This window comes from Oryx dammah, unplaced genomic scaffold (genome assembly GCF_014754425.2).
Source record: "Oryx dammah isolate SB20612 unplaced genomic scaffold, SCBI_Odam_1.1 HiC_scaffold_27, whole genome shotgun sequence".
NCBI lineage: Eukaryota > Metazoa > Chordata > Mammalia > Artiodactyla > Bovidae > Oryx > Oryx dammah.
In genome coordinates, this window is record NW_024070211.1 from 98150219 (window position 1) to 98176920 (window position 26702).

At 38.7% G+C, this 26702-nt stretch overlaps 1 protein-coding gene across 13 annotated transcripts in view; it reads left to right on the forward strand.

Moving 5' to 3' along the window:
• PKP4 (plakophilin 4) overlaps positions 1–26702 on the forward strand; it is a 256672-nt gene that overhangs the window by 91025 nt on the left and 138945 nt on the right. Inside the window, exon 1 of one of the 13 annotated variants that reach the window (XM_040229136.1) lies at positions 17359–17377. The exons of the other annotated variants lie outside the window; for them this stretch is intronic. The gene's annotated coding sequence lies outside the window, so the exon portion shown is untranslated. Of the gene's footprint in view, positions 1–17358; positions 17378–26702 lie in introns of those variants that run through there. 13 annotated transcript variants of the gene reach the window in all.

Below are 26702 nucleotides of genomic sequence, written 5' to 3' on the forward strand. Positions count from 1 at the left end.
CCATGGGGTCGTGAAGAGTCAGACAGGACTGAGCGACTTCACTTTCACTTTTCGCTCTCATGCTTTGGAGAAGGAAATGGCAACCCACTCCAGTGTTCTTGCCTGGAGAATCCTAGGGACAAAAGAGCCTGGTGGGCTGCCATCTCTGGGGTTGCAGAAAGTCGGACATGACTGAAGCGACTTAGCAGCAGCAGCAGCAGTTACTGGTGACATTTATTGAGTACCAATGTGGATGACACTGACTCACCTAAGCACTTTGTGTCGCCTCAGATCATCCTCACACAGTCCTAAAATCGGCCGCTATTATTAGTCCCATTTTACAGCTGAAGTAGCTGAGGCTTAATGAGTTTGTAAAACTTAAATCTATCTGAATGTAGACACTGTCATCCATAGCAGAAACCCTTGTTCCTAGAATGAGGCCTGCTGCAAACAGACGCTCAACTGATGTTTGTTGGATTACTAAACATCCTAAAGTTCACACATCTGATTAGAATTCAGGAATTGACAAAGGATTCAATTCCAGGGGACTCTCAGACACTAAAGCCTGTAGCTTAAACTTACATGTTTTTCTGCCCCTCCTTTCCCTTAATCAGCCCTCTGTTAGACAGTCAAGAAACAGAGGACATGATCCCCACGCTCTAGATGCATAATCCAATGAAAGATGCTTAAAACCCAGTAAAGATGTTCAGAATATACTTGCTAAGCTTCAGAATAACGAGTTGAGGCAATTGGGAATTGAAACAGTCAACTCTGCCATAAATATGTGTTAATTGGGCTTCAGGTTTAGCTGCTCTGAAAAATGAGACCTCAAAATATCATGGCTTAAATAAACAAGATAGAAATATGCCTCTGTCGCAGAACATTCCAGAGAGAAGTGGTCCAGAGCTGCCAAGGCAGCTTTGCCGCATGGTTGCTGTCAGCGTCTGAGACAGCTCCCAGTTTTCACCAGGTTCTGTCAGGAGGTAAGGGTGAAGAATCGGGAACAGACGTGTTCCTTTCGGAGGGCATGGTCTAGAGAGGCTTTTTCCTCTCAGGCATTGAACTGGGTGAACTGGATCATGTGGCCACAGCAAGCAGTCTCAAAAGCTGGGACTGCAGGCTCCAGCTGAATTAAGATACAATGATGATCAACAGCTAACAGTTTTTCCCACAGTCCACTTGACAAAAGTGTGGGTGCCCTGGTCTATGGGCCTTGTTCCTCTTCTGCCCTCTTTTCTATCTGGCTTACTCTACCTTCTTGATTAGTCCTGGGCGGGGTTGAACTGTACTGGGTGCTCACTGTGGCTCAGCAAAGGTCAGAGTCATTACACTGATTTTTATATTCTCTGTTTAACATTTATAAGTGAGATGCTGTGGAGGATAGACTAAAATTTGATTTCTTTGTGTTTAGTTTTTAGAATTTATTTTATTAGAGTGTAATTGGCTTGCAACATTGTATTAATTTCTGCTGTACAGCAAAGTGAATCAGTTATACATATATATATAATTTTCCTATTTTTTTCCATTATGGTTTATCACAAGATATTGAATATATTGATAGTTTCGTGTGCTGTATATACTAGTTTGCATCTGCTAATCCCAAACTCCCAACCCATCCCTCCCCCTCAACCCTCACCCTTGCCAACCACAACTCTCTTATATCTGTGAGTCTGTTTCTGTTTTGTAAATAAGTTCTTTTTTTTGCTGTTGTTTTGGATTCTACATATAAGTGGTTATCATATGATATTTCTTTCTCTTTCTGACTTCACTTAGTATGATAATCTCTGGGTCAATCCACGTTGCTATAAATGGCATTATTTCACTCTTTTTTATGGCTGAGTAGTATTCCATTGTGTATATTTACCACATCTTTATCTATTCATCTGTCAATGGACATTTAGATTGTTTCTGTGTCTTGGCTGTTGTGAATAGTGCTGCTATTTACAAAGGTGCTAGTATCTTTTTGAATTACAGTTTTCTCTGGATATACACCCAGGAGTGAGATTGATGACTCACATGACTCTAGTCTTCTAAGGAACCTCCATACTGTTTTCCAGGCTTCCCCTGTGGTTCAACTGGTAAAGAATCTGCCTGCAATGCAGGAGACCTGGGTTCAATCCCTGCATTGGGAAGATCCCCTGGAAAAGGGAAAGGCTACTCACTGCAGTATTCTGGCCTGGAGAATTCTGTATTATGGAGAATTGTAGAAAATTCATGGCTTGTATAGTCCATGCGGTCACAGAGAGTTGGACATGACTAAGTGACTTTCATTTCACTTCATACTGTTTTCCATATTGTCTGCACCATTTCCGTTCCCATCAGCAGATGTATGAGGGTTCTCTTCACACCCTCTCCAACATTTATTTGTAGATTTTTTAAAATGATGGCCTCATGGTGATACCTCATTGTGATTTTGATTTACATTTCTCTAATAATTAGCGATTTGAGCATCTTTTCATGTGCCTGTTGGCCATCTGTATGTATTCTTTGAAAAAATGTCTATTTACATCTTTGCCCATTTTTCAATTGGATTGTTTTGTTGTTGAGTTTAATTTCCTTGTGTTCTCAATAAGTTTCTGTTTTTAAATGCTCTTTTGTTTCCCCTTTAAGCCTAAATATACAGATTTTTGAAGTCCTGTTAATATTACTTAAATTTTTTAAAAAAATATCAACAAACTCTTCATGCTCTTGCCATTTTATAACATAGTAATGGAAATTACTAAATATGCTATGATATCTTAATGTTTCATTTCTATTTCTTTACTTCTCTGTTCCTGCATTTGGAAAAATTATACTACCCTAGGGTCTTAACTTTAAATATATTTTCATAATGTTATTAGGTCTCTCTCCAGAGTTACATCTGTTAGTTTTTTCCCCATATAATACTGAAAATTTTTCCTCTACAGTTTATAACTAGAAATGAGTAAATTTCACAATATAATCTCAACAAAACATTACTCTTTTAGGAAAATGAAAGACATTTTCTAATTCAAACTTTTTAATCCCTAAGAGTAGGAAAGTTATCTATCCTTTTTCAACTTTTTATTCCCAGTACCTAGAACAATACTCAGCATATGACTGTACTCCAATATTTGTTGACTAAATCATATTTAACTTTTTAAAGTAAAAAAAAAAAAAATTCTCCGTTTTAGTCTGTAGGCTTAGTTTAAAGTATTGCAAAATAATACACTTAAAGTGTTTTGACTACAGTAACTATCTCCTGTGTGTGTGTGTGTATGTATGTGTGTGTGTCACTCACTCAGTCATGTCCCACTATTTGTGGCCTCATGGACGATAGCACGCCAGGCTTCTTGGTCCATGAAATTCTCCAGGCAAGAATACTGGAGTGGGGTGCCATTTCCTCCTCCAGAGAATTTTCCCGACCCAGGGATCAAACCTGGGTCTCCTGCTTTACAGGCAGATTCTTTACCATCTGAGCCACCAGGAGTTATCCCCTAAATAACCAATGTATTTACATATAGCACATGCTCACACACAAGTGTATGCACTCCCATGTGCATGTTCACACATGCATTTGTTTGGAAGCCAGGCCACTGACAACTTCAACCCTTTGAAACATTCTAAAAATTGCCATGAAAATGTCCTTACAGGGCCCTCACTCTCAACCTTATTCCATCTAGTCTGCAGCATATAATTTGATTATCTTTGTATTTCAGTAGATTATGTTTTGGGTGTGCAAATTTAGCCAAGGAGTTGAGAAGGTGGGAGGTGAGCAGAGGGAATAGAGGGAAGGAAAAAGAAAGGAGAATGGACATCAGAATTAGAAGAGGGACTGTGACAGCACCAAGTGACATTCCTGTATCACAGAAGGATACAGAACAACTCAAAAGGCAGGTCCCAGGCATTAGTGATGCCACCATATGGTTGTGGTTGTGCAAGTTTCATTAGTAAGATTATGATTAATTATTAAGAAAAGTATGTGTGTTCCATATATTCTATTTAACAAAGCAGAAGAAAGCGTAACATCTTAGGGGTGTTTGAAATCAGAAAATAAATTGCCTTTTGGAGGATTAGCTTTGGATATCCAGAAATTTTAATCCTGTGAAGCAACTCTTTACTCAAAGATGACAGAGAAATGAAAAATTATTAAGTAGTATAAAGAATCCATGTAGCCAGATTTAGAAAGTAATGCATGAAAAGGTTGTAACTAGGAAGAAGAGCACTGAGGGACTAGACCAGTTCTAGCCATCCTAGATATCCTTATCAGAGAGGTAAGTAGAATTTTGTTAATAGGATGATAATTAGTGTTTGCTGTGCACTTGGGCCAGGCACTGTGCAAGTGATGACAGTGTGTATACTAAATAAGTTCCCCCCAATAGCTCTGTGATCTAGGAACTGTGCAGATTATCTTCAATATTTTAAATGCAAATTATTTTAAATGCATGGGAAACGAGGTGTAAATGGGTTAAGTTGCTGTTTGTGAGCAATAGTAATGAACTTGTTTTGTTTGATGACACTGAGTATTGAATGTGGTCTAAATGGAACATGCCACCAGAAGCCAGAAGGTCCTCTATTCTCATTCAGTCATCCATCCAACTCTGTCTACACATAACTGTTACCATATATAACTGGCTGTTGGATAAGTTCACATGCTTCATCTGTCCAGACTTTAGGAGAGCACAGAACTATGTCATGAGAGACCCCTCTTTACGTGCAGGTGCAAATGGGGAGTAGTAACCGTGGAATGACATTTAAGGAAGCTGGAGCTCAATGAATGAACCACCACTCTCCCACCCTCCATACACACACACACACACACACACACACTCACTCACTCACTCACTCACTTACTCCTCCTTTTACCCTCAAAGGCCTCTCAGTCACAGGACCAGGATCTGATTCCATTCTCTCCACATGCCCATGTCATTGGGCACCCAGAGACCCAGAACATGTAGTCTTGAGTCCTGAGCACGGCAGAGAGCAAGCCTAAATTCCATATTTAGTTGGGAGCTACTGGGCACTGGAAAGTTGAGCTTTCATTCTCATTAGCTTGGTTATCTCAGGAGGAAGTCTTTCTTTGCTTCCCTTTTGGCGGGCCCAGCTTCCTCACCAGACGCCTGGGCCTCCTCTATTTCTCTGTATACTCTCACTTTACCAGCTGTTTCCTCTTCCTGCAGCCTCAGTTTTTTCCTTTATTGCTCCTCCTCTAACCCCACCAGAAGCACTGTCTCTCGTTGTTTGTTCAAAGAAAGGGAAGTGAAAAAAGAGGCTTAAACTTTTGAGATATGGGTAAGTCTGTTCTTCTAAGTTGTAAACTGCTGGAGGGCAAGTGCCCTTTTTATACATCGCAAAGCATTAATAAAATCTCATGAACGTAATGATTTTTATAGTAACAAAGCACTATAATGGAATTTAAGCAGTTGTAGAAGTTAGGATTTTTCTAATAATACCTACATTCAATTCATAATCTTCACACGTATTTAAACTTGCTTCCAGTAGTTATTCACCATGTTCATGAAAAATTATAGCTATTCATTTATATATATAAATATATATAATTATGCTACTGCTGCTGCTAAGTCACTTCAGTCGTGTCTGACTCTGTGTGACCCCATAGACAAATATATGTAATATATATAAATATATGTAATATATAAAAATATGTGTGTGTGTGTAATATACCTGCATATTTACCACCTAGTGACATGCTTGTTTCTAACCTGGTACCATAGTTTTTCTTATTTGTAAACTTGTGATAAAATTTCATAAGTGCATTGTATAATATGATCTAATCAGTTTAATGTTTATAAAACTTCTTTGAACGTAAGTTCTGTACACTTGGCAATCAGTTGTGCCAAAAATTATGATTGCTTTTTTCATGTAATTCCCAGGACCCAGTTTCTCCTACATATAGTTTCTCTCATGATCAATCAAAAAAGGTTTATATGCAATGCCTTTGAAGACACTTCAAAATTAGAAGCATATTTATGGTTGAGGGAGATACTGGATTATATTATACTTGCTGGGTTTAATCTTGAAAATAAATGAATTGTAAGTTCAGATTAATTGGTATCTCTTCAGTCATTTATATATTCAGTCATTTATACCTTGACATTTGGATTCTACCTATCAAACTCTGCATTAGGCTGTCAGATTATTTTTTAAATGTTTCCTGAATTTGTAACACTATTCTGGGACTTATTTGAATTGAATTTTTTGTAGGTAGAGAATTTTGTGTGACATACTTAAAATAACATTAAATATAATGAATAAGTAAAAGATTTCAAATGCCTTGCTTTTTAGATTCCTTTAACCAAAGAATTTAGTAAAGTTCTTTCCCCAATATACTTTTTCATATAATTTGGAGTTTTTGTTGTTGTTGTTGTTCAGACATAATTTTTCTTCAGATTTTTGCTTCACTTTCCTTGAAAGATTGTGAAAACCATCTCTATTACTGCATTATTGTTGCACTCTAAACCTAGACAGCATATTGAAAAGCGGAGACATTACTTTGCCAATAAAGGTCCGTCTAGTCAAGGCCATGGTTTTTCCAGTGGTCATGTATGGCTGTGAGAGTTGTTCTGTGAAGAAAGCTGAGCACCGAAGAATTGATGCTTTTTAACTGTGGTGCTGGAGAAGACTCTTGAGAGTCCCTTGGACTGCAAGGAGATCCAACCAGTCCATCCTAAAGGAGATCAGTCCCGGGCGTTCATTGGAAGGACTGATGCTGAAGCTGAAACTCCAATACTTTGGCCACCTCATGCGAAGAGTTGACTCATTGGAAAAGACCCTGATGCTGGGAGGGATTGGGGGCAGGAGGAGAAGGGGACGACAGAGGATGAGATGTCTGGATGGCATCACTGACTCAATGGACATGAGTTTGAGTAAACTCTGGGAGTTGATGATGGACAGGGAGGCCTGGCATGCTGTGATTCATGGGGTTGCAAAGAGTTGGACGTGACTGAGTGACTGAACTGAACTGAACTGAAACCTGCAAACAGAAAATGCTTAGGTAAAGGTGGTTAGGTGCTATAAACAAAAAGCATTGTATATTTAAAACTTGATGCTTTTTTGGAATGTTGCTTTTCTAAGTAGTCACAAGATACTTGGGAGTTCAGTTGACCTCGGTAAACAAGAAACAAAAGTGATATTTTTGTTGAGATAGTAAAAGCATAGGGCATGAGCCAAAAATTGTAAGCAGTAATTAGCCCAGTTAGGTGTCAAATTCAACCTAATTTCACTTTTGAGAAAAAGACTCCCTCTCAAGCAGCTCAGCTTGGTGAATAGAAGATTAAAACAACCTCCACAAAGAAACAACAAGGGGAAGCATTGAGGCCCAGATTATGAATAAAAAGCAGTTGGGTATGATTTATGGACTGAGAGAAAAGTAAGCTGGGCCTGTATACGTGAATGGCTGAAGTACCAAAGTTCAGGTGGTAAAAGGTAAGAGATGAGTTGTAATCACACAGCACAAGGCTAGAGTAAGTCAGACTTTTTTTTTTATTTAATGTCCGTTCTGTTGCTGAACACTGGGTGATTTTAGAAAAGACTTGACTTCACAGCATTTCAGCTTCCCTACTGATTAGGTGGCCAGGGATAGTATGGCAGCTGTTCAGAGAGTGGCATTTGGAGTCTGACCAGTCTGGTTTGAACTTTGAACTCAGTTTTAATGTAAGTGTTAAATCAGACTGGTAACTTATCTATGGCAAGTATGTTTCAAGAATTTTATCAAGTTTCAAGAATTAATTTTGCATTGTGAAATGCAAATTTGTAATCTACACATTTTTAAGAGGAAAGGTAGACTAATAGAGGAAAGAATAAGCTGTAGTAATCTCATTGTTTGATAGTATACATAATATTACATTTATGCCAAAACCAGCAGAGACATTACATGATAAAAAAACTATAAACTATTATCCCTCATGTATATAAATATAAAAATCTTTTATAAAACATTACAGAGACCATCTCAACAATATGTAAAAATTTAGATCATCATGACCAAGTATGGTTTATCCCAAGAATGCAGGGTTGGCTTAGCATTTGAAAACTTTGCAGTGTAATTCACCAGATTAATAAAAAAAAGAGAGAGAGAGAAAACTCACATCATTATCTCAGTGGAAAAAGAAAAAGCATTTGATAAAATTTCAGTGCCCATTCATGATGAAGTCTCTCATCAGGCTCAGATAAAGGGCATTTATGAAAAACTTAAAGCTAGTGTTACATTTCATGATTAAAAACTAAATATATTCTAAGATTTTAACCAGTACAGTAAGGCAAGAAGAAGCACAAAAATTGGAAAGGAAAATTAGAGCAAGAAGAAGCACAAAAATTGAAAAGGAAAATTAAAATTATGTTTTTACAGAGAAGACATGATTTTACATATAGAAAAGTTTAGAGCAGGAGTCAGCAAAGTACAGCCAAATTTGGGCTATCTCCTACTTTCATATGACCTGTGACTGTGACTTAAGATTTTTTTACATTTTTTTTGCCTATTTGACTGTAAGATAGATAAAACCATGTTAGAAAACATTTTGGCAATTCTAAAATCATACACTTAACTCCTGATCCAACACTCTTGAGTACAACCCAGGAATGAATGAAATAAAAACGTCCGCACAAAAACTTACATATGAATGTTTATAGCACCATTTGTGGATGTTTACAGTACCCCCAGATTAGAAGCAGCTTATTGTCTGTCTGTATGCAGGTGAATAAACAAATTCTGTTTTATACATATTACTAAATAAGAAAAAAGAAACCACTGATACAACAATATGGATAAATCTGAAAAACATGCTAATTTAAGAAATCAAACACAGAAGAGTTCATATTACATTATTTCGTTTATGTAAAATTTTAGAACAGGCAAAATTCACCTACAACAGCAGAAAGCAAACCCATGGCTGCCAAGGGGTAGGGGGACGGGCATATGAGAAGGAGTTAAGGTAATTTTTGGAGAGCGAGATACCCTAAATCTGATTGGAGTTATAGTTCATTGTTGTGTATGTTCAGTGAAACCCATCAAACTCTGCATCTTTGAAATGGGTTTTATTATATGAAAGTTATACCTCAAAGGTGACTTTAAAAAATATTATGTTTTAAAAAACCCAAATGTGACTTGTCTTAAATTGGATCGTGAGCTTCAGCAGAGCACATGCTCTTTGGTAACAGTTTTGTGGTTTTTTAAATCTACTTCATTTAGCTCGGTACTCGGTGCAAATATTTTTAAGCAAGTACCTTGAGTAAAATATAGAAACAAGGTGACCTAATAGGCTGGGAGTAGAAGAATGAAGTTCCCTGGAGTTCGGCCAGCGAGGCTCAAAGGCCAGAATTCAGATCTGTGCTGAGGCTGGGTGAAGCTGCTGTATGTAAAATTTTTGTTTTAGATTTGTTCATCCTAACATTTATTTTTCTGCTGGAGAAGAATGTGTGCAATGTAATCTGCCATGACTGGAATTACAGATAAAGCCTTTGGGATGGCAGACAGGGATTCAGACGATTAACTGTCTGAGGAGTACTTTATAGGTAAACGATTTTATTGAAATAACATAAGGAGCCTGTGTTGGTAGTTTTAATAAAATCAAGCCTGACTCATCTGTTTGAGAACCAGGATTATGGGAATAACATCTTATACTTCTGGAGTATTTTAAGATTGAAACAGTTATATTCATGTTTGCTTATGAAGAAACAGAATTGGATGGATAAGTAAAACTTTAACCCTGTGGAAAAAAATTTAATATTTGTATCTGGCTTCTCTATGTTAACACTGAAGAAATTGCTTTAGGTTATACAACTCCGTAATGTTACGTTTCCAGCATTACCAGAGGGTATTTTTACAGAGGAGTATCATGTTTTATTTCATGTCTGAAAAATAAACTTGAGTCAGTGTGTTCTGCTTCAGTCCCTTAAAGTTTTATTGCAGTATATTTCAGAGTTTGGGAGAAAGTTCTTAGTGGCCTTGAGGCTTCATCCCTATAAGGGATGAATGATTGGGTTGAATCTGTACCCCTCCCCTAACCCCATCCTTGATTTTGACTTCTTCCCCCATTCTTTGCTTATTCAGCACTCTGGGAATAGCTGGGCCTACAAGTAGTTAGGCGCAGTCTGCCCTCTGAAGTTCATCCATATTTCATCCCTGCTCCCTTTTTTTTATAAAAAAAATATATATATGTTAATTGGAAGATAATTACTCCAATTTATGTTAATTGGAGGATCATACTTTATAGTATCGTGATGGTTTTTTCATACATCAGTATGAATCAGCCGTATGTATACATGTGTCCCCTCCATCCTGAACTCCACTCCCCATCCCTGTTTCTCTTAACCCTGTTAACTCATTGGCTCCTCTTTGCTTTATCAGGAAGCATTTGATCTTGTCGGCTTGTTTGGATCAAGACATGCTGTTAATTCAGGGGATGCATCGTTGTATTACTTACATTGTATTCTTATCACTGGACATAGATGTGTCTTGAAGAGAGAAGAAAATTGACCCCCACCTCTGAAATGTTTGCAATTAGTTGGTACTTAATCGTTACACACCAGCCGTGGTATTTTGGCAGATGGGACTGCTTCCGCCTGGTTAGAGGGTTTTATGGGGTTGGGTCAGCCTTCCTTTCAAATATTAATAGTTGAGGAAAAAAGATCAGGAATTCTTGGGGTGTAGTGAGTAGATTCCTTTCTCAGAATCATCCATTATTTTTCATGAGCCCATTACACTTGTGCAAAATTAATCCTGAAATAGAATTAGGAGAGAAAAAAACCCACCTTTGGCAACCACCATAGATGGTTGGATGGCATCACCGACTTGATGGACATGAGTTTGAGCAAGCTCTGGGAGTTGGTGAAGGACAAGGAAGTCTGGCATGCTGCAGTCCATGGAGTTGTAAAGAGTCAGGCACAACTGAGTGACTGAACTGAACTGACAGTAATAATTGTTTGTAGCAGCCACCAATGGCTGCTAAAACTAGTGAATAAGGATGATGAGAAACATGATATTTATATAATCTATTTACATAGTCTCAAAGTATCTCCCTGTAGGATATTATTAGTTACAAAAGGAAAACAAGTGATTTTACAGTGGAAAAACATGATACACACCACCTAAATAAAGTGCTCTAAGTTAAAATTAACAGTAATGGAACAAGTCAATGTTATGTGCCTTTTCCCACTTTCTCCTCCCCACTCTTTTTAGTGTGCATAGATGAATTTGAGTAAGCTAAATTTTAGGTATAATTTCCTTCCCTGTAGCGGTCCCTCCTGTGCATAAAATATCCTAACCAGTATCTCTGGACCATGATTTTCAAGATGGAGCAAAAGCTTTGGTTGCCTTTCAGACTATGCTATATACCGTAATACATCAGCACTTTGTGACTGGTGTATTTCTGCACCTTGACAACATATAGATAGATACCTTTGATCTTACTTAGCAAGGTCATTTGCCTAGCCATTTGCCTCTGTACAAATATCTGTTTTGAAGTTTTGAACAGTATGATTTTTTTGGCTCTTAGATGGGGTTCTTAGAACACAGACCCTCCAAAGATATTCATATAGACCTACCTAGGATTTGTTAGGGCTAATTGGCCTCTACCTGTGTATTGCTATATGACCTAAATGTCTCCTGAGATATATTGGTTCCCACTTGATCCGTTTCCTTGATAAACTTAATATCAGAGCTTTCAGTGGTCTGGTCTCAGTGTCATTCTGCAGTCACCATTTGTACGCTCACTGTTCTGCAAGAGTGAAGACTCCCTCCCATGGGTTGTCAGTACTTTTATTGAAGATACAGTAGCTTACTTTGATAAATATTATTTTCTTTCAGTGATTACTTTAAAAACTCTATGGACTGATAGGAAATAAAAACATCTATGTTGTATAAAATATTTATAGTTATGCCTAATACATATGGTTGTGGTTTTAAAAAGGGTTCTAAAATGATTTAACCTGATGTAAATAGCATTCTCCCTCAGAATGTGGCTAATGGTAATGGTGTTATCCCAGTATCTTAGACGAGAAAACACCAGAAGGGTCAGGCACACGCTCTTCCGAGACTCTTTCTATGGCTCCACTCCAAACAAAGTTACATTTATAGATCTCTCAGGGAAAAAAAATTTTATTTTGTTGACATTGAAAAGTTAAATTGTACAGTCTCTTAATGTGGAAAGTGTTGCCTGAAACAGAAATCTATTTGTACTGTACATCAAGGTGGATTAGTGAGTGAACCTTATAGCGTTATTGCCAGAATTATAAGAAAGGCACTTGTGGGTGAAAATATAACCGAATAAAAAGAAACTATGACGATGTGTGTTAATTTTCTGAAGGCAAGTTTATTAAGGCATAGTTTATATACAATAAAATATACCCTTTTAGTGAGTAGTCCTGTGAATTTTGACACATGAATACAGTCAAGGTTTCAACACAGTTCCATCATCCTGGAAAATGTTCTCTAACAGGGTTTTCAGAAGGTGCCTGTGAGTCTCTGGACAAACAGCATGGGACACAGCAAGCACTTTGCCCTCAAGGCCGAGACTCCCTGGTGGGTGATCTCCAGAGCTGTACTGTGTGCAAGGGTGGCCGCTTAGTACCTCTTCAGAAGAAGACCTTTCCAGTGGCATCTTCCTGCTTCTCAGTTTCAAAGGATAATCCCTGACATTCTGCATTCTAGTGAAAAACAGTGTTCACAGCCATTCTCGTTGCTAAAATTCTATAGCTGTGGATTTTTAAGTTTATGAAGGAGTGATCATTATGTTTTACATATTCAACATTTATTGCTACTTTGTTAGTTTAGGCTTGCAAAATTAGTACTTTAAGAGAAAACTTAGAAAAACTTATGGAAAATGAATGGGATGCCCTACAGGGAATTCACAGTCTAGGCAGCCAGGTCTTTTAAATATGTGAATAACAGAGAAAACAGATTAGGTTGCTTTGCTGCTTATTTATGCCTTTTTTAAATAAAAAATACAACTATATATGCAAAGTGACTGCGTGAACCCTTTTTTAAATAGTTTTTAATTGGAAGATAATTGCGTTATAATACTGTGTTGGTTTCTGCCATGCATCAGCATGAATCAGCCATAGGTATACATATGTTCCCTCCCTCTTGAACCCTTTTTTTTTTTAGATAACATTTTTATTTATCCTTACTTTTTTTTTAAGAATAACATTTTGCAAATACAGTTACTTAGGTCTCATTATTCTTTTCACTATTAAGTATTAATGACCATTCTCTAATGTAACTCTGGTTTCCCTGCTAGGCTTAAATGGAAAAGAACAATTTCCTTTCTTAGTGTTAAAATTCCCACCGGGCCTGTGGTCTTTGGGTTAACTTTACCAAAGCAATTAAAGCTATTAACAAGGACACAGTTTTTATTTGGCCACTACAGCTCCAGAAAACTCCAAGCTGTTTGCCTCTAGGTTAGAGGAAACGCGTTAATTGTTCTGCAGTACCCGTGCTTCTCTACTTCCCTTTACAGTAGCAGAAATGCAAGTGGGCGAGCTAGTTTCTTGGCTGTAAAGCCACTTCCAGGATAATTGATCAAATTGGCAAGGACTTAGCTTGCCTGCTGCTCTCTCAAAACCATCTCAGCCAGGATTCTTCCATCTGGTATTTGATCACCCTTGGCCCTTCTTTATCCCAGAGTACAAGTATAAACTGGATATAACTGTAGTTTTAAAAGAGAGATGTCAGCCACTTATTTACCCTAACTCCTAAGGTAAAAAAGTATTTTCCTAAAGAGTAGTTTCCTAAAATATAGGCATATCTCTTCCTAAAATCTTTTGACTTGACATGGAAACTTTTTTTAGTCTTTGCAACTATTTATATTTGCTAATTTACGAGTGCTTATGCTACTTAGCTGTACTATCAACCTCATTTTAAAGTTATGTTTGCAAAGTTAATTACACTTATCTGTAAGTGGAAAAATCAGAATAAGCATTTCATATTAGCATAATAGCTTTAGAAAAGTAATTTTGTGGCCTTTTATTGCAATTTTAAGTAACAAATGGTCACTTTATAAAGAGCCAAATTCAGTTTCAGTGCTTTTTTTCCTTAATAGATGTAACAGACTTGTAGAAAATTAATATGCTGTTCTTTTATATTGTGATTGTACCGGGCAGAATAATGCTCTTCTCGCCAAAGATATGAGGTCCTAATAACTGGATTTTGTAAATGTTACTTTAGTTGAAAGAGATCTTTATGGATGTAGTGAAATTCAGGTCCTCGAGTGTGGGAGATTACCCAGACCAACTCTGAGCGCCTTCACGAGTGTCCACAGAAGAAAGAGGCAGTTGGAGATTTGACGCACGTTCAGAAGAGAGAGCAGGGTGAAGGTGGAGACAGAAACAGCAGTGATGTGGCCACGAGCCTATGTATGCTAGCAACCATTGGAGCTGTAAGAGGCAAGGGCCACATCCTTCCCTTCAACCTGCAGGAGGAATATATCCCAGCTTACAGCCTTGATTTTAGTCAAGTGAAACTAACCTCAAACTTCTAACTCTGTAACTATGAGGGTATGCCTTTCTATTACAGCAGGCAGAGGACACTAATACAAGTTTTGATACCAGGAGGTAAGGTGCTGATGTAACAAATACCTAAAATGTGGAAGTGGCTTTGGAACTGGGTAACAGGTAAAAGCTGGAAGAATTTCGAAGCAGTGATAAAAAAGAAGCCTAGATTGCCTTAAGCTAAATGTTGGTAGAAATATAGACGTTAAAGGTGCTACTGGTGAGAGCTCAGAGGATGAAGAATACATAACTGGAAACTAGAGGAAAATTGATCCTTGTTACATAGCAGGAGAACACTTGGCTGAATTGTCTCCTTCAGTTGTGTGGAGCACATGTAAGCAGTGGACTTGGTATTTAGCTGATAGATTTCTAAGCCAAGTGTTGAAGGTACAGCCTGGTTTCCTCCTGTTGCTTAGAGTAAAATGCAAGAGGAAAGACAGAACTTGAGGGAAGAACTCTCAAGTGAAAAGAAACCACAGCTTGGCAATTGGGAAAATGTACAGCCCATCCAGATCACCAAAGACATTAGGTTTAGAAGATTCACTGTTGGGGAAGTGTGCTCTGGAGGGAGTACCACGGGTGTAACTGGACAGTCTGCAGTACTTTGAGTGCTTACAAAGTAATTAGGGTTCGAGTATGTTCAGTCAGCCCTTTCTCCTCTGGGGTCTGTTGGTGTATTTGTAATCGTGAGCCATCTGTCCTCCTGGCCAGCAAGCTTCTGGGACACCACCTTTCCGTTACAGCAAGTAGATATTAGGGCCTGTAAACTGATTTAAATAGTAGAGCACAATGTAGTTAGAAAGGCAGATCTGCTACAGAAACATCATACCGTGCATTACAGAGCCAAATGTAAATAGTTTGGATTAGAGCCACACCACTGGGTGTTTCTAGTAGCGTAAGTAACAGAATTGGTAGTGTAAAAATAACTCTTCATGAACATTCCTCTGTCCTTTGTTTTGAATATCTGTGAAATGTTTTACTCTGTCTCCAGTACCTTTTATAGGCAAATGTGGGAAGAGGTGGTTAAGTGTATTTGGACATGAAAATGGATGGTAATAATTTGAATTTGCTTTGAGTTGACTTTCTGATGGCTGTGGTGGATATTGCTCATGCCATCTGTGTTCTCACCTGGCTTTACTTTTGGCCATGACATAATCTGTAAGACGGCTGCCATTTTGTGATAATTCACAGACATAAACTACTTTTTTTTCTCTCAGTCACCTTTTTTTGATTATTAATATGCTATCCCAACTGAGCAATAGACCAAGTCTAAGTATAAACGGCTTCCCAGGTGGCGCTAGTGCAGGAGCCATGAGAGAACACAGGTTCCACCCCTAGGTCAGGAAAATCCCCTGGAGGAGGGCCTGGCAACACACTCCAGGCCTCTTGCCTGGAGAATCCCACGGACAGAGGAGCCTGGCCTGCTATAGTCCACAGGGTTGCAAAGAGCCGAAATGATTGCAGGGACCTAGCATGCTCTCAAGAGTAATCTACTATGAGCCTGAGGTAGTTTTAACCTCAGGGTTTTTTCCCCCCTATAGTTATTGTGGTTATTGTTTATTTAACTCAAGGTACAGTACTTTAATACTCCTGATCAAATTCTGAGGGCAGTCCATTTATATTCTGTCACAATCACAATGGAGAATTAAGCAAATATTTATGAACCAGAATAAGGATTCAATATTTACCTGTGATAAAAGGTAGTAATGCCCAATTTATCACATTACTACACTGTAACATTGGCAAGTTCTGAAATAGTTTAAAAATGTCTCTCTTGTTTTCTAAATAAAAGGGAAATGGGCTACATGCAATTAAACACATCTCAATGTGAACGTAGTGTGAAAAATATCTTCACATAGGGTGGTTTATTTTTTAAAGTTCTTCAGTACACTAATGGCATACAGTTTAGTTTAACAGCTCGGTGTGCTATAATCAAGAGTGTGAATAGGCAATCAAATACTTGTGTGAAATTCTGCTCTCCAGAGCATTCATGGTAGGCCTGTTGCTATGGTGCAGTCTCACCTGGGACTTGTTTAGCTTCTTTCTCAATCAGATATATTGACAATAATGAGCTTAAAAACAGAAGTCCATGTAGAAAATTCAGAATGGAGAAATCCAGACAGATAAATGAGGCAATATAGCACTTATTTTCCTCCTTGCACTTTTGAGTCCTTATTTGTGATCCCAAGAGTTTTAAGATCCACTAAAGGCGTTGTTCTCTGTCTGTAAAGTGAGCTGGCCATCACAGAAGGCCCTGTTTATCAGATGGGAAACAGTGGAGAAGACCATTTCTAAAAGCTGCAAACTAGATTCTCTCCATCCACAGCTGCTGCCCTGGAACTTGAGACCATCACGGTGCTACCTAACAGTGCCATCTTATTTAGTTAATGCCCAAGAAGGACTGATGAGTCACAGTTACTAAGTTGAAGGAGATGGCCACATCAGAGTGAAATAATAAGCCAGGCAGAGAGACCTTTGATGGATTCCTTAGGCTTGTATTGTTTTTAAGAGGTATCACCTCCCTTAACTTCTGTAGAAGGCAATGGCACCCCACTCCAGTACTCTTGCCTGGAGAATCCCATGGATGGAGGAGCCTGGAAGGCTGCAGTCCATGGGGTCGCTGAGGGTTGGACAGGACTGGACGAGTTCACTTTCACTTTTCACTTTCATGCATTGGAGAAGGAAATGGCAACCCACTCCAGTGTTCTTGCCTGGAGAATCCCAGGGACAGGGGAGCCTGGTGGGCTGCCATCTATGGGGTCGTACAGAGTCGACACAACTGAAGTGACTTAGCAGCAGCATCTCCCTCACATCACCTAGAAATCAATTTCATTGCTCCACTCTGTAGGTCACTGTGTGAAGCTGAAAGGCAATGATAGAACCAACTCTGGAGTCACACCACTTAGCTCCATCTGCCTGCTCTGCCATCCACCAGGTGTGTGACCTTAGACATCTCAAAAATGAGAGTAACAATACGTTAAATCATGAAGCGCTGTAAAAACCAGAGATGCCTAGCATGTAGAAGTCATTCATTTGTTGTTGGTTGTACTCCCCAGGTCTGATGTGCATAGAAAGCGTTAGTACAGTATCTGGCACGTGCTGCTGCTCAGTCGCTTCAGTCGTGTCCAGCTCGGTGTGACCCTGTGAACTGTAGCCCACCAGGCTCCTAGTCTATAGGAGTACTCTATAGGCAAGAGTACTGGAGTGGGTTGCCATGCCCTTCTCCAGGGGATCTTCTTGACCCAGGGAACAAACCCAGCTCTCCTGCATTGCAGGCAGATTTTTTACCACTGAGCTACCAGGGAAACCCATCTGGCTCATACTAAGCACCTAATAAATAATAGCTAGTAATACTAGTATCATAATCCCTTAAGTGAATCTTTGCTAGATGCTTATTAAAAACAAATGACGATATATAAGAGGATGGTTAAAGTTTAATGTATTCAACCACAAAAAATTGTATTCATATGAATGAAATGGGGTGGAGAGTCAGAAACCTTCCAAGCCGTTCATTCTAAGGCAGCCAGGTTAGAGTCATCGGCCCAGCAGCCTTTACAGTGAACATGTCATTGTTAAATCCAGCTAAGTATGTGCTCTTCTAAAACTCTGTGCTGTTTAAACCAGCTTACTGTGTGCTATGAGAAAATGCTGGTCTTTGCCAAATTATGTCTTCTTACCTGCCATTTGATAGTCTTGACTTTCATTACACAATACTGTTAAAATGCTTTAAGTACAAATACATTAGTTTATTTTAAAAGGTAAGTGTCACAGGTGTGTATTTAAAGTGATCATTTAGGTTTAGTTTCGAGGAGACTGGGAGAGAGCCATAGCCTGCCACTTGGTGGTCTTTTTACACCTTTTCATTCATTCTGCTGATGGACTCAGAAGGTCTTCTGTGCAAACTGTGTCATCCTTCCTTCCCAGAGGGACCAGTGTTCTCATTCTTCATCACACACACAAGCAGGCAGGCATGGTCCCAGGTACTGAGGCGGGTGTACCTCTGAAGTGGGCGTAAACCAGTGGACTAGCCTCTGCTTACCTGAGCCTCGGCCCTGGACAGGTGCACAGGCTGAGTGGGATGCTCTGCTTCCTATCTGCTCCATGCATTCAGCTCAGAGGTAACATCCTTTCCATAGCAACTTATTGCTTTTAGAAGAGAAGAGTTTCAGAATTCAGCTCCATCTTTTTCACGTCTGTTAACTGGAGGTATGAGTTGTTGGTGTGAAAATACTGACCAGAATATCTTCAAAAAACAAAAGGAAAAAGCTATTTTTCAGTATTTTCACAGAATAATAGACACAAGGAATTTTAAAATTTTTTTGGCTATGCCGTGTGACTTGTGGGATCCCATTTCCCAGACCAGGGCCCAAACCAGGGGCCACAGCAGTGAAACTGCTGAGTCCTGACCACTGGACCTCCAAGGAATTACCAGAAAGAATTTTTTTTTTAATTGAGATGCAATTGATACATTTGTTACTGTTTTTGTTGTTGTTCAGTTGCTAAGTCGTGTCTGATTCTTTGCGACCCCATGGACTGTAGCACGCAAGGCTTCTCTGTCCTCCAGGAGTTTGCTCAAATCGTGTCTAAATTGATGTGTAACACTGCATTAGTTTCAGATGTACAACATAATGATTCATTATTTGTATATATCATGAAATGATCACAATAGGTCTAGTTAAGGAACAGAGTAAGATGATGGGAAATATTGAATAAAGGTTTGGGGATGTGTTAAATCAGTATCTGAGTATTAAAGAACAGCCTAACTCATTCATCCACCATCTTCATATTGTTCATTGACATTCATATTTTGATATTGTCACACTGACTATGGAAATCATACATTTTAATTTTTGGAGTGTCCTTAAATTTCCTGAAGTTACCTGCTTGGAAGTTTAATAAATAGAAAATAGAGCATATGATACTAACAGGAAGCAACCACTCTTTTTTTAGTCATTTGTCACGAGTGCTGCTTCAGCTACTACTGCTTATGATTTGATATATAAAATTGGATCCTCTTTATATGAGGATTAAGAAAACACGAAATGATGAAGCAGAACTACTGAGGACAGAATATGATCAGAAGGTGAAAGAAGTAAATTTTTAACTGAATAGTATATTAGCATTGTATAATACTAAGAGCTTATTAGAAATGGAATTCAAAGCATCTCTCCTTAGTCAAATTGCTTCATTTTTTTCCTCCACTTATGAATTGAAAATAGATCCCCTGATTTTTGGCAAGTGAACTCCATAAGGAAAAACATGCTGCTTTTTAAATTTTATATTTGTTACTTTAGAGTGCTGAGTTCCCTAAAAAACAACTGTATGGTTTATACAGCATTTAGGATCTTATTCCATACCCACACCAGTTCCTCTGTAATGTGAGTGTTATTCCCATTTTATAAACAGTTAAACTGAGGTTTAGAGGTGTTCAAAAGACTTGTTCAGTATTATTTAGCTAGTAAGTGACAGAGCCTAGAATCAGATCACGTTGGAGTGCAAGTCTTACAGTCCTTCCATATTTGTTGTAATCTGCTTCAAACTACAGACTTTTAGTGATTCTTATTCAGAAAATGAAGATCATGGCATCTGGTCCCATCACTTCATGGGAAATAGATGGGGAAAGGGTGTCAGACTTTATTTTTGGGGGCTCCAAAATCACTGCCGATGGTGACTGCAGCCATGAAATTAAAAGACGCTTACTCCTTGGAAGAAAAGTTATGAGCAACCTTGATAGCATATTGAAAAGCAGAGACATTACTTTGCCAACAAAGGTCCGTCTAGTCAAGGCTATGGTTTTTCCAGTGGTCATGTATGGATGCGAGAGTTGGACTGTGAAGAAAGGCAAGTGCTGAAGAAGTGATGCTTTTGAACTGTGGTGTTAGAGAAGACTCTTGAGAGTCCTTGGACTGCAAGGAGGTCCAACCAGTCCATTCTAAAGGAGATCAGCCCTGGGTGTTCTTTGGAAGGAGTGATGCTAAAGCTGAAACTCCAGTACTTTGGCCACCTCATGCAAAGAGTTGACTCATTGGAAAAGACTCTGATGCTGGGAGATATTGGGGGCAGGAGGAAAAGGGGACGACAGAGGATGAGATGGCTGGATGGCATCACTGACTCGATGAATGTGAGTTTGAGTGAACTCCGGGAGATGGTGATGGACAGGGAGGCCTGGCGTGCTGGGATTCATGGGGTCACAAAGAGTTGGACACGACTGAGCGACTGAACTGAACTGAACTGAATAGGTTAACTCTAGTACATGGGTGAGCAAAGACTGGCCCACAGTCCAAATCTGACCCCCACCTGTTTTTTGTAGCCTGTAAGCTAAACATTTTTTTTTTAACTTTTCTAATGGTTTAATCAGAAGGTTTCATGACAGTAGAAAATTATATGAAGTTCAAATTTCAGTATTTATAAACAAAATCTTATGTTTGCTTAAATTTGATACAAAATTTTTACTTTAAAAAAAAAATATATAGAAGCAACCCAAGTTCTTTCTAATGGATGAATATATAGACAAAATGTAGTATATGCGAACAATGGAATATTGTTCAGCCTTTAAAGGAAGGAAATTTGGACACAAGCTACAGCATTGATGAGGCCTGAAGACATGCTAAGTGAGAAAGCCAGCCACCAATGAGAAGTACTGTTTGAGTCCACTTATATGATGCCCCTGCTGCTGCTAAGTTGCTTCAGTCATGGCAGACACTGTGCAACCCCATAGACGGCAGCCCACCAGGCTCCCCTGTCCCTGGGATTCTCCAGGCAAGAACACTGGAGTGGGTTGCCATTTCCTTCTCCAATGCGTGAAAGTGAAAAGTGAAAGTGAAGTCACTCAGCCATGTCTGAATCTTAGCAACCCCATGGACTGCAGCCTACCAAGCTCCTCCATCCATGGGATTTTCCAGGTAAGAGTACTGGAGTGGGGTGCCACTGCCTTCTCCGATATGATGCCCCTAGAATAGTTAAATTCATAGAGGCAGAAAATAAAACAGTAGTCACCACAGGCTGGGTGGAAGGAGAAATGATAAAGTTCAGAGGTAGATGGTGGTATGGTTACATCACAGTGTGAATGTCCTTAATGCCAATGAGCTGTACACTTAAACATTATTAAAGTGCTTAATTTCATGTTATGTATATTTTATTCTAACATTTAAAATTTAAAATAAATGTGTTATTAAAATTAAAATTTTAAACGTTTGTGTGGGGTTCTCTTCCATAATTTTTTTTCTGGAAGGTATGTTGATACATAGAATTTGTAAGAGCAAGTACATGGATTTTATTTTTATGGTTATACTGAGCATAAGTTGTTCCCTATTGTTGGCCAGTTGTTGGAAAATTCATTAAAACTATAGAACTAGCTGAGAAGTGCTTTTCTTAAAGATACCAATTCTTTATTAAGAGTCCTGCAGAGTTTGAAGAGAAATATATACAGGAGAATTCATTATCAATACATTATACAGCATTTATTTTCAAGTAAGGCATTTATTACTGGTGTCACGTGTTTCATGCCCTTTATGAAAACTAATTCTTAAAATATGCTCTTTTAATAGGTCAGAATTAGAGCCTTTAGCTAAGAGTAAAAATTAGGTTCTTAGTGTGTTTTTTTTTTTTTCCTTAGTGTGGTTTTAAATGAAACTGCAGTTCTTACTCTATTGTATTTATAGAAATTAGTAACAGATGAATATACAAGTTAAAAGAAATTATTCACCTTAAAAGTATAAAGTAACAAGTAATCTACTCTACAAACATCTAGTTCATTTTCCCAGTGGTTAAACCTTACCTGGTTAAGTTTCCTGAGTATATCAAGAAAAAAAATTCTGCTCACTTCAGCATATGTCTTTTTAAAAAACAATTACAGAGCTTTATTTTCCTGGGTAGTCTTTCTTATTGGTTATTCCACACATGTTTGGAATAATGGTATAGATTGTACCAGCACATGTGGATTTCCTTCAACCCTTTCTAGCAATTGCATGGAGTCCCATCATATAGATATATATAATATATTTATTATATTATACTCTAAATATATTTAAGAGTCTATTGAACTGCACGGAAATCGAACCAGTCAGTCCTAAAGGAAATCAATCCTAAATGTTCATTGGAAGAACTGCTGTTGAAACTGAAGCTCCATTATTTTGGCCACCTGATGTGAGGAGCCAACTCATGAAAAAGACCCCAATGCTGGGAAAGATTGAAGGCAAAAGGAGAAGGGGGCAGCAGAGGATGAGATGAGTAGGTGGAATCACTGACTTAATGGACATGGACATGAATGTGAGCAAATTTAAAGGGATTTTGGAGGACAGAGGAGCCTTGCATGCTACAGTCCATAGGGTCACAAAGAGTTGGGCAAGACTCACCAACTGAACAACAGCAATAGCGAATATATTTCACCAGTCCTTCGCTGACTGATGTTGTTTCCTAACATTTGATTGGTTGCTTTTGTGTACCTTTCCAAGTTTATCTGAAGTCTTGGCATTAGAATTGATGGGTCAGTAGGTTGGTACACTTTTATTTTTTAGGCATTATTAAATTGCCCTTCCAAGAGTTTGCACCAAATTACATTCCAGGTCAGTTCAGTAACTCAGTCATGTCCAGCTGTTTGTGACCCCATGAACTGGAACAAGCCAGGCTTCCCTGTATATCACCAACTACCAACACTTGCTCAAACTCACGCCCATCGAGTCAGTGATGCCATCCAACCATGTCATCATTTGTCATCCCTTTCTCTTCCTGCCTTTGATATTTCCCAGCATCAGGGTCTTTTCTGAGTCAGTTCTGTACATCAGGTGGCCAAAGTATTGGAGCTTCAGCTTCAGCATCAGTCTTTCCAATGAATATCCAATGAAAATTCAGTATTGATTTCCTTTAGGATTGACTGTTTGGATCTCCTTGCAGTCCAAGGGACTCTCAAGAGTCTTCTCCAACACCGCAGTTCAAAAGCATCAATTCTTCAACTCAGCTTTCTTTGTGGTCCAGTTCTCACATCCATACATGACTACTGGAAGTTAAGAGATATCTGGAGTAACAGGCAAGTTAGGCCTTGGAGTACTAAATGAAGCAGGGCAAAGGAGAAGCCCTCATAGTCAACAAAAGAGTCCAAAGTGCAGTACTTGGATGCAGTCTCAAAAATAACAGAATATCTCTGTTCGTTTCCAAGGCAAACCTTCAATATTACAGTAATCAGTGTTTATGCCCCAACCACTAATGCTAAAGAAGCTGAAGTTGAATGGTTCTATGAAGACCTACAAGGCCTTCTAGAACTAACACACAAAAGAGGTGTCCTTTTCATCACAAGGAACTGGAATGCAAAAGTAGGAAGTCAAGAGATAGCAGGAGTAGCAGGCAAGTCTGGCTTTGGAGTACAAAATGAAGCAAGGCAAGGACTAACAGAGTCTTGCCAAGAGAACGCACTGGTCATAGCAGATACACAGCCTCTTCCAACAACACAAGAAACAACTCACACATGGACATCACCAGATGGGCAATACCGAAATCAGATTGGTTATATTCTTTGCAGCCGAAGATGGAGAAGCTCTAGTCAGTCAGCAAAGACAAGACCGGGAACAAGACTGTGGCTCCAATCATGAACTCCTTATTGCAGAATTCTGACTTAAATTGAAAAAAGTAGGGAAAACCACTAGACCATTCAGGTATGACCTAAATCAAATCCCTTATGATTATACAGTGGAAGTGACCAGTAGATTCAAGTGATAGATTTGATAGACAGATTACCTGAAGAGCTACGGTTGGAGGTTTGCGACATTGTATAGGAGGCAGTGATCAAGAACATCCCCCCAAAAAAAGAAATGCAAAAAGGCAAAATGGTTGTCTGAGGAGGCATTACAAATAGCTGAGAAAAGAAGAGAAGTGAAAGGCAAAAGAGAAAAGGAAAGAGATACTCATCTGAATGCAGAGTTCCAAAGAATAGCAAGGAGAGATGAGAAAGCCTTCCTAAGGGATCAATACAGAGAAATAGAGGAGAACAATAGAATGGGAAAGACTAGAGATCTCTTCAAGAAAATGAGAGATACCAAGGGAACATTTTATGCAAAGATGGGCACAATAAAGGACAGAAACAATATGGAACTAACAGAAGAAGATACTGAACCCCTTTAGAGTGCTAAAATAGTTTTCAAAGGGTGAAAACATTTATTCTCTCAATGAGAATGCTGTTTTCCAGAAATTGGATTGCTTCCTAAGCAGGATCTGTCCTTGTAGTATTTAAACAGTAATTTTTTAGCGCTTGTATTCTTTTCTTTCTAAATAGTTTTTTGGGTTAGGCTTCTCTTGTGGCTCAGCCAATAAAGAATCTTCCTGCAGTGTGGGAGACCTGGGTTCTATCCCTGGATTGGGAAGATCCCCTGGAGAGGGGAATATCTACCCACTCCAGTATTCTGGCCTGGAGAAATTCCATGGACTACAGTCCATGGGGTCGCAGAGAGTCAGACATGGCTGAGCGACTTTCACTTTCACTTTAATTAAAGAAGTCTTATGCTTGTTGCAACAAGTGAAGCAGTATAAAAAAGAAAGATTAAATAAAAGAAGATAAACATAAATAGTATCTTGTTCCCTTTTTCATTCCCACTCTCTGCTGCTGCTGCTGCTAAGTCACTTCAGTCATGTCCGACTCTGTGCTACCCCATAGGTGGCAGCCCACCAGGCTCCCCCATCCCTGAGATTCTCCAGGCAAGAACACTGGTGGGTTGCCATTTCCTTCTCCAGTGTATGAAAGTGAAAAGTGAAAGTGAAGTCGCTCAGTCATGTCCAACTCTTCGCAACCCCATGGACTGCAGCTTACCAGACTCCTCAGTCCATGGGATTTTCCAGGCAAGAGTACTAGAGTGGGTTGCCATTGCCTTCTCCAGATTGCCTTCTCTAAATGTAACCAATCTTATGCTCTGCTGTATTCCTTATCACATTTTTTCCCATGCTCAAACCTACATAGAGGTTTTTTTATTTTATTGTTTTGTTGTGTTTTACTAAGGTCTTCAACTGGCTTTTTCACTTAATTGCATGTAATGTTCCTTCTGAAGCAACAGATAAAGGTCTATCTAGCTCATTCTTTTAATAACCATGTATATAATCGTTATTATGTATAGTGTGGAGATTCAGTAGTTTGTTAAAATATTGCCATGTAGACAGATTTTCAAGTTTTTTTCTAACTGCTGCAATTGATTTTATGTATATGATTGCGCTTTTTTGTGCACAGTAGCTATCCAGAAGTGGAATTGCAAAGTCATGGTGAATATACACACACGTGCACATTTTAAAAAATTGATTTATTTTTATTTTTTGGCTGCCCTGGGTCTTCATTCCTGGGCATGGGCTTTCTCTAGTTGGCTGAGCACGGGCTACTCTCTAGCTGTGGTGCGCAGATGTCTCATTGCAGTGGCTTCTCTTGTTGCAGAACATGGGCTCTAGAGCAAACAGGCTTCAGTGGTTGCAGCAAATGGGCTCTAGAGCACAGGCTCAGTGGTGCTGGCTCGCAGGCGTAGTGTCCCCACAGGATGTGGAATCGTCCCCAGACCAGCGATCAAATTTGTAGCCCCTGCATTGGCAGACAGTCTTAACCATTGGACCGCCAGGGAAGTCCAGAATATATATTTTTCATTGTAATAGAAGTTACCAGATTATAAGGAAACCACACTAACAAGAACAATATATGTCTGCATCCTTTTCTCCGAATGTCCCTTTCTATCCCTGGATGAGACACTTTGAAAAATACTTGCCAATATGATGAAAATTTGCATTTTGTCATTTGGTTTTCTTTCTCCTCATGCATGAAATTTAACGTTTTTTTCTGATATTTTAATTAGCATTACATTTCAGCGTAGATAGATTGCTTGTTGGTATCCTTTGCCTATTTTTATTATGTGTAAATTTGTTTTATGTGTTTTTAAATGTCTGTTACGTGTTAGAGGTTACAAATGTTTCTTGCTCTCTCTATCTTTTTTCTTTTTTCTTTTTCTTTTTTTGGCATTTGACTTTGTTTGCCTGATCTTTTGGAGCCTGAAGTTTTATTTTTATGTATTTGAATATCTCATTTTACCTCTTATGGTTTTGGGGTTTCTTTAAGGATGTCTCTGTCATCCCAAGTATAAAATCATTCTCATATTTTCTACATTGTTGGGGGGAATGTAAGCTGGTGCAGCCACTATGGAAAACTCTATATTGCTTCCTCAGAAAACTGAAAATAGAATTACCATATGATCAAGCAATCTACTCCTGGGCATATATCCAAACAAAACTCTAATTCAAGAAGA